The 9043-nt window shown below is 42.9% G+C and overlaps 1 long non-coding RNA gene across 1 annotated transcript; it reads left to right on the top strand.

Moving 5' to 3' along the window:
• The first annotated feature begins 1300 nt into the window (after window positions 1–1300).
• Window positions 1301–1874, top strand: LOC141258090 (uncharacterized). Its single transcript, XR_012318195.1, has 2 exons — window positions 1301–1371; window positions 1794–1874. It is a non-coding gene; the product is annotated as an uncharacterized lncRNA (long non-coding RNA).
• Window positions 1875–9043: the final 7169 nt, after the last annotated feature.

The following is a 9043-nucleotide window of genomic DNA, read 5'->3' on the forward strand; positions in this document are numbered from 1 at the left end:
CTGTAGCAGAGAGTTTCAAATAAGAGAATCAAGGAGAAGCAAGAAGCAAGAGGACACTCAGACTCTCTTCACACTATCAGCTTGGAAGTATGGCTTTACCCAAAGAGACACAGATTTGGATTCTACATGATTCTAGTCTAAGGGTATATATCCCTGACTGGAAAGATACGGATCTGCTCCACTGACCATCAGAGACCCATGGATACATTTGGGGAGACCAGGTTGGGACGATGAAGTCACCTCGCCCCAGTATTATGTTGTTTGGTGTTGTCAGGAGAGGCCCCTTGGTAGCCTGGAACCCATGGAGACATTTGGAGAAGCCAGATTGGGACCAGCTGGTCATCTGGCCTCAAGAAAACTCTCAGAGAGGCAGGGTAGGACCATCAGGTCTCCTGACCTTGTACCTCAATGGACTGTTAGCTTCCTAAGCTTGCCTCTACCTTCTCTCTGTGGGGGCCTGCCAGAAGCGGGAAGCGGGGGGCCACTGGTTGAGGTAGTTGGCCCTGGAAGTCCCAAAGTCACAGCTGTTCTATCCCAGGTGGACGGAGCGGGAGGATGAGACTGTGTAATGTTGTACCATCTTGGGTATTTGCTGGGACTGTGCTATGTGTTTATTGTCCGTTTTATGGTTAAATAAAGTATTGCTACACTGTTGTTGTCTGAATAGTGTTAAGCCCACGGAAAACCCTGTGTCTTCACAACAAGTCCTTAAAATTGGCCATTATAGTAGGTGCATGTTTTCTGATGGGAAGAAATTGGTGCATGCTTGGGTAGTTTAGGTCATGGCTGACACTGAGATAAGATGTATGTACTACTTGTGACCACAACAGGAGAAGATGTGAGAGGGCTGTGATTGGAGCTGAGTTTTGAGAAGAATCAGGTAGTTATGAACGAAGAAGGGCTGTACAAAGAACCCTGGTGTTCTGCAATCCTTTAGAAGGTGCTGGGCGCTGTCCTGATATCCTATGAAGCAGTAAAGCACATAATGAGAGTTGCTGTAAAATACAAAAAGAACCACCAGTGCTATAGTGTTGTTTTATGGTTTCTTGTGACCAAAGTAAGCTTATCCCCAAGTTTAACCTGTTGAGTCTCTACTAGGATTTGTTGGGTTCTCTATCCCAAATCATTCAAGCTCAGTTTCTATTCTCCTTTCATGTCTGCATTTAGAAGAGTTTGCGTGTTAATAGAGTAAACCACATCAGTAGAGCAACGTGTAATAGACACAGATGCTGTTTAAATTGTGATACATAAGTCCTTATATTATTCATTGCTTACTGGTTTCTCTCATTGCTATGATTAGGTAAGATATATACAAGTGCAAAAAATACGATATGTCTGGATTCCTTCTGAGAGCAAGTTTATAAAAATTGGGTAAGTGAGCTACAAATAAAATTTAAAGGGGTTATCTAGGACTTAATGGATTTTCTATGCGGCTAAGAACTTATCGGATAACTACCTGCCTGTTCTCTCCTGGCTCAGAGCGGTCATGGACCACTCTTGGCAGTGAATCTCCTACTTCCTGTGACATCACATCAACAAAACAGTTCCTTCTATTCTGATCAGAGAGCTGTTAGTCAACATGACATTGACAGTGACAGAAGAGAAGAAACTGCTCAGTTGACGTGACATCACATGAAAGTATGAGAATCATCACGAGGATTGGTCCATGACCACTCTGAGCTGGGAGAGATAGTCACACGGCAGAAAAGGCAAGTAGTTAGCAAGTACCTGATGACTCCTTTAGAGCTGTATTTTATCAATCAATTTCATAATCAAAGATATTTTCCTTTTAGTGTTCTGGAAAAAGACCTCTCTTGTTCAGATATACACTCCAAATATAGTTTTGGTCTTATCAAAGAAGAACAGGAAATCAGGTATAAACACCCCTATCCCCTATCATTTCCTCAGTCTAATTTCTGAAATTAAGTGATACTGGTTTTCCAGTTTTTTATATAATTAAAGCAGATTGACTGTAAACTGAAAAGGTAGTGCATTAATTGCTGTCACTTATGAATATCTCTGATTGCTCTCAGTGGATAAAAGCATTCATTGTTGATATCCAGAAGGTGAAAACATGATTATATAGGTAGAAGTTTCACTAGAGAAAAGCTTTGTTGTAATAAGCCATACAGTTGCATGATTGATAAGGTTTTTTATCGTTGACAGCAAGAAGAGCTCTTTAAATCAGATAGGAAATTAAACAAATTATATTGGATACCTATATAACTTTGCATTTTACATTGATAAGGCTTTATAAAGATAAAACTAGAATACCACATAACATTATAGATGTATGTCATACGGCTATTGTACAGTTATTACTTGTTTTATGTTTGGCCAGACAACAGATCTGTGGACTAAACACAATTACAGTGAAGGTCACTCCTGTGTGGAAACTGCTGTCAAAAGAGGTAAGATAATAATAAATCTTTATACAATATAGCATGCAGGCTGTTTACTGTATCTTGCATTAATCTATATCATTGTATGATATAACTGTCACTCAAGGTGTGGGAAAGACTAAGTGCAACACAAAGGGATAAGGGGAAGGGAGCCCAGACACTACGGGAAGGAGGGAGGAGTGGAGATCCCCTAGGCTGATCTAATATCACCCTGTCTCCCCTATCGTCTTTGTATTGGTTCCTCACCAATCACCGCACAGGAACATAAAACCCTATATTTTCCTAGAGCTGGGCCCTGGCTAGGGAAGGGGGAGGATGAGCACTAGTCAGTCCCTTCTAACAACTACTGTACTGGAAAGTAACTTAGCTTGAGCCGACTTTAGAGAGATAGCGCACACGTCCTGCTAGCACCAGAGAGGAAGTAAGAATTGCACTTGCTCCAAACTTTCACAAGGAAACAATTTAATATCACCAGCGCCGGCCTAAAGCAGACTGAAAGTATTTAAACACCCAGGCCTGCATGTTAATTAGAGTAGGAGGGAGGTGGCCATTGGATCCTAGAGTGAGACAGCTTCTAAGAAGTTGTCTGTATTGCCAAACAAAGAGATCTCCTGCAACTAACTGCAGGGCGACTATGTTTTACATCTGACACACCCGTGACAATAACAGCAACAACTTCCACAATGTTTTACAAAAATAATGAATTGAAATATAGGAAGAATTCAAGATCAACTGCTATATATTACTTAAATATTTCATAATACTGTGTTTCATGTTAAATTGAGTTAAAGTATATAAATATAGTAGTTGTCCTCCAACTTTTTACTATACTATTTTAATACTGCAAAGTCAAAATTTCTGAAGCTTATAGAGTTATTCTTAAGTTGTTTCTTGAGCAGCTCACAAGTCTGCAGTTTGCTAATTTCCTAGTTTCTGGGGGGAGGAGGGTTGTACATAAAGAGGATCTCTCTTCCTTGAGTGACAGTTCTGATTAATAGGAGAGCTGTAATATTACTAGAACTATAACAGTCAACATAAGTTCCTCTGTATCACATTCAGCCATTGGTGGTTTATTCTCGATTCTACACTCATCACTATATTTACATATAGAGTTAACAGAATGTTTGAGCAAGCACACGGCTCTGGAAAGTGAAAGCCATGATTAGAAGATCTGGAAGCAGCTGATGGTAGAGACTGATGAGTTTGCAAGATTTATAACAGCACCTCAGTCAGTAGTGGTGAAGGAAGGAGAGGCAATTAAGCAATTAACCATTGTTTAGAAATCACTGGTCTGAAGAATGTTGGCAGTGGCTAGTATATTAGGACTTAACTCCTCTCCTGGAATTTAGTTACTGCACACACTCCACCAGGATCTATTGGAAGAGCTCAGTGGAAACTTGCTTTACTCTATGAAAGATAAAAGCTCTCACAGAAGAAAAGTGAAAGGAGACAAAAAAATTAAGTAAATTGCAAACTTACTTATTTTCATGCTAGCTAATAAAACCAATTTAATAACATGAGAATATCCATTTAAAAGCATTTTCATTTTTAATTTATTTAGTATACAGTATTGCTGTATCTTAAAATATGAGAATGAGCTTTATGAACTCTTTGGTCTACAGCTAGTGATGAGCGAGTGTATTTGTTACTATTCGCTATTCGCACGGATAGTACGGTATTCGGTTACTCGTTATATTGCGAGTATTTGTGTACTCGCCTTGCTATATTCGGATGTCCCACCCTGCAATTTTGGCACCTCACTTGCTGCCACTAAACATGCTGGGCTTCTTAACCAATCACAGTAATGCCGCAGACATCTTGGTTGTGACATTACTGTGATTGGCTGGCCACCCAGCGTTATAGGGTCTATTTAAGCCCTGCCGCCGACATTTTGTGTACATTGCATCAAGAGCCTGCATTCTACAAGCATAGGGAGAGATCGCTGAGCTGCTAGGGAGAGTGTTTAGGACTCTTGATAAAACAAAAGCCCTTTTAAGGGCTACCTGCAGTGTATACTAGTTCAGTGTAGAGTAGGGAGGGAGAGATACTCGAGCAGGGACAGTTTAAAGGAGCCACTCACCAGCTCCATAATACTACCAAAAAATAGCTCTTTTCAGAGCTGAAGACACACAACAAAGTCAGAGTACAGGGAGGGAGAGATTGTGTCTAGGTAGGAAGAGGTTAAAGTGTTCTTCCAGTGTCCTTCTTAAAACAGTTCTTGTGAGAGGCAAAGCAATATTTTTCCAGCACACAGAGTAGTAGTATTTTGTGCTGCCTTTTTTTTAAAAGCACCGGTGTATTTTCCCCTCTGTTTTAGGGGTCAGAGCCTGGCTTCAGCTGTCCACATTAGTCCACTTAAAAAGGCAGTTAGTGCCAATGCAAAGCAGTAGTCCAAACATTTCCTACTGCCTGCTACAAAGCACGCACCAGCCCATTTTCCCCGCTGTTTTTGGGGTGACAGCCTGCCTTCTGTCCAAATTAGTGCACTTACAAAGGTGTTTTGTGCCCTACACAAATCAGTAGTCCAAACATTTCCTACTGCCTGCTACCAGGCACACACCAGGCCATTTTCTCTGCTGTTTTTGGGGTGACAGCCTGCCTTCTGTCCTCATCAGTGCACTTAAAAAGGCGTTTAGTGCACTACGCAAAGCAGTATTTCTAACATTTCCTATTGCCTGCTACAAAGCACGCACCAGACCATTTTCCCCGCTGTTTTTGGGGTGACAGCCTGCCTTCTGTCCACATTAGTCCACTTAAAAAGGCGTTTAGTGCCCTACGCAAAGCAGTATCCAAACATTTCCTACTGCCTGCTACCAAGAACGCACCAGGACATTTTACCTACTATTTTGGCTGTGACAGCTAGTTGGCTTGTGCCATCAACATCTGAAAATCTGTCAACAAAACCCAAAATGCCAAAAAAGCCTGTTGTTAAGGGGCGTGGACATGAATGTGGTGTTGTCAGTGGTGCGTGAGAAGGCACTCAGTCTGTGTCAGGTCAGAAGAAGCTTAATGCATCCACTATGTTCCTGGAAAAATTTCCCGGTCTGGAACGTAAACGTGTGTGGAAGCCAGAAGAGCGAGAGCAGATTCTGTCTTGGATAGCAGACAAGGTCTCTACGCATTTGCCAAGCATGCAACAAATCTTCCATGACCACACAGTCTACTGTCGATACACAGAAGGCTGGCCCATCCAATCCTGAATCTGGTACTACTTCCTCTTGCCATTATCAGTCACAGGAGAAATATGACCCCAAGCTTGGCCACTCCGAGGGTCTGTTTGGTATGTATCCTTTGGTTGGCTCTGGCCTATTACTATGCAGCATTGAAGAGGGACAAGAGGAGGTGGCGCCCTTTGATGCTCAAGTATTTGAGTACATACGGCCAGAAGAAAGCCACTTGGAGGAATGTCATTTCCTGTCTTCAGAGGTGGAGGCTGATGAAGATGAGACACAGTTGCCATCAGGTCAGCCTACAATGTCAACTGGGAAGGAGGATGAGATGGAAGGCAAAGTGGTCGATGATGAGTCCACTGATCCGACCTGGACCGTTGGCATGCATAGCCATGACAGCAACACAGAGGAAGATGGATATGTAGCACCAAAACAGGCACCAAGGGGTCAAGTTTTTCCCAGAGTAGGAACTGGGTCAACTGTTCCCAAGAGTTCCATTCAGCTGCTGTGTGGAATTTTTTATCTGAAATTCCTTCAGAGAAAAACATTGTAGTCTGTAGCATCTGCCATACCAAGTTGAGCAGAGGCCAGGGCAAAGGCAACCTGAACAGCATCAGTATGTGAAACCACATGGCAGCCAAGAACCTCAGTAGGTGGGCAGAACAACAGGGTACGAAATCTGAGTCTGCGGGTCAAACCAATGCTATGTCGCCTGGGCTATGTCCTTCAGAATCTGCTGTCCAGGAAGCAGGCACTCATACCTCCTGCCCACAAGCTGCGGTTGCTCACACACAACAAACATCAACCACATCCACTTCCTTGTCCCAGCGAAGCGTCCAATTGTCCGCGCCTGAGAGCGTGGAAAGAAAGTGTAAATACTCAGCCACGCACCCACAGACACAAATACTAAACTCGCACATTGCCAGATTGCTAGCTGTGGAGATGTTGACGTTTAGGCTGGTGGGAACAGAGTCTTTCCGTGATCTCTTGGCTGTGGCTACTTCATGATACAGTGTTCCCAGCCATCACTATTTTGCCGGTGTGCCATCCCTGTGTTACACAATCACGTGTTAAACAATCTGAACCGTGCTCTCACCAATGCCGTAACCGGGAAGGTCCACCTAACAACACACACCTGGACAAGTTGTTGTGGACAGGGATGATACATTTCTGTCACGTCATACTGGGTGAACCTGGTGGAGGGTGGGACAAAGGCGCAAACTGGAACATCACACATCCTACCCACGCCGAGAATAGCGGGGCCAACTTCTGTTAGTGTTTTGCCTCTTCATATTCCACTTCCTCTCTCCCCTCGTCCTGCTCCTCATTCTCTGCTCAATTACCCTCCCATAACTGCCAAGCTGGGACATACTGTATGATACTGGGACATACTGTATGATATACAGTATGTTCAAGTATACCCACCAGGGGTAAATGTTTTTCAGCCCATGCACATGGGCATTTCCAGTATAGGAGAGCCACTCCTTAACAACGGTAACAATTTTTTGAATGAGAACCTCCTCTACATCTCTTCAAAGGGGTACTGGAGTGTGTCCAATGCAGCCCTTGCATTCACTTCATGGTTATTACCAATTTAGGAGTCCCACTCCTTTATAATGGGAACATTTTTTTTTACTGAGGCCCTCTTCTATGTCTCTTCAAAGGGGTATTGTGATGCCTCCTAATTTTTGGCAGTCCTTGCATTTACTGCATAGGCAATAACAGTATATTAGACCCACTTCCTAATAATGGGAACATTTTTTTTTACTGAGGCCCTTCTCTATGATTCTTTAAAGGGGTATTGGGATGGGTCCAACTTTTTGGCATTCACTGCATACGCAAAACCAGTATAGGATACCAGGTCCTTTATAGTGAGAACATTTTGTAACTGAGGCCCTCCTCTATGTGTCTTCAAAGGGGTATTGGATGCGTCCAAATTTTGGGCAACCATTGCAGACATTACATACGCAATAACTGTATAGCAGGATCGCTCCTTTATAATGGGAACATTTTGTTACTGAGACCCTCCTCTATGTGTCTTTAAATGGGTATTGGGGTTTTTCCAAAATTTAGGCAGCCTTAGCAGTCACTGCATACACAATAACTGTATAGCAGAATATATGAAACAGGGAGGGAAAGAGGGGGAGAGTCAGCTCACCGGAATGCAGTCTGTAGATCTTCTGTCCAGAGATCCTCGCAGGGAGTCGCCCTGGCTCGGGTCGCTGCAATGAAGAGAAAAGAGGAAAATCTCCAGCGTAGGATAAAGTTAAAACATAGTAATTTATTGAGTCCAAGATAAAAAAATCTTTAAGTTCATCCGAGAAACACAAGCATCACATCAATCTGCTCCAGTGAGGAATTACATCAGACAAATCGACGCGTTTCAACTCAGACGAGTCTTATTCATGATTTATAGTCAAAAAGAGGCAACTCACACATATAGCGTAAGTAAGCCACCATCCAGAAACAGGTGCACTCATTAGTGAATGAAATAACAAGCTGTCTAAATGGGAGGAAAAGGGTTAAAATCAGCAAAACAGCTAGCAGGCAATGTGAGGAATGTGAGCTCCATAAGAAAAGAAAACTGATAAAAACAATACCCAGAAAACCAACTCATGAATTAACTAACATCAATTATACTGTAGAATTAACTCCTGGCGAGTGTTTAAACCATAAGGGATACGGGTTTGTAATTTAAAAATCCAAAAACTCTCTCTATTCAGAGTTTTTCTCCTAAGGTCACCACCTCTGACTGGTTTAAAAACTTTTTCTATACCCATGTATTTTAGATATCGAGTATCTCCCCCGTGTTTAGCGGCAAAGTGCTTTGAAACCACAGAGATATTAGTCACAGACGGGCTAGTAGTGTCAGAAATATGTCTGCGAATGTGTTTTTTAAGAGGACCTGTAGTACATCCTACATATTGGATTTTACATATCACACATTTTATTAAATAAACCACAGAAGTCGTATTGCAGTTTGTGAAACTCTTCATAGAATATTCACGTCCATTGTTTGAAGATTAGTGTTGAGCCACCCCCGTAGTGTTCGAGTTCGGTTCGGTTCGTCGAACACCCGTGTGTTCGCCGAACTGTTCGTCGAACTGTTCGTCGAACACCTTCAAACACCGTTAAAACCAATGGCAGGCAAACAAAAACACATAGAAACACATAGAAAACACCTTCAAAGGTGTCCAAAAGCTGACAAACTGCTCAGAAGACATAACTAACACATGGAAAAGTGACAAGTACATATAGTCATGCGAAAATAAAAGAGGTGGAGGAGTAAAAGGAGGGGGAGACACAGATATAGGCATGTCATGCCCTTCTAAAATCCAAAAAGTGAGAAGCCGACACGGCCAGTCCGCTCCTGCCCGTGCCACCTCCGTGTCGCCGGGTTTGTGCCAGAGCCGCGGTGAACCCTGACGGCCAGCCCCCCTCTCCCAATACTGGTGCCTGTCCGCTGGTGGG

Source organism: Phyllobates terribilis, unplaced genomic scaffold, assembly GCF_046119375.1.
Source record: "Phyllobates terribilis strain yellow unplaced genomic scaffold, ASM4611937v1 Scaffold_3__8_contigs__length_932513732, whole genome shotgun sequence".
Lineage (NCBI taxonomy): Eukaryota > Metazoa > Chordata > Amphibia > Anura > Dendrobatidae > Phyllobates > Phyllobates terribilis.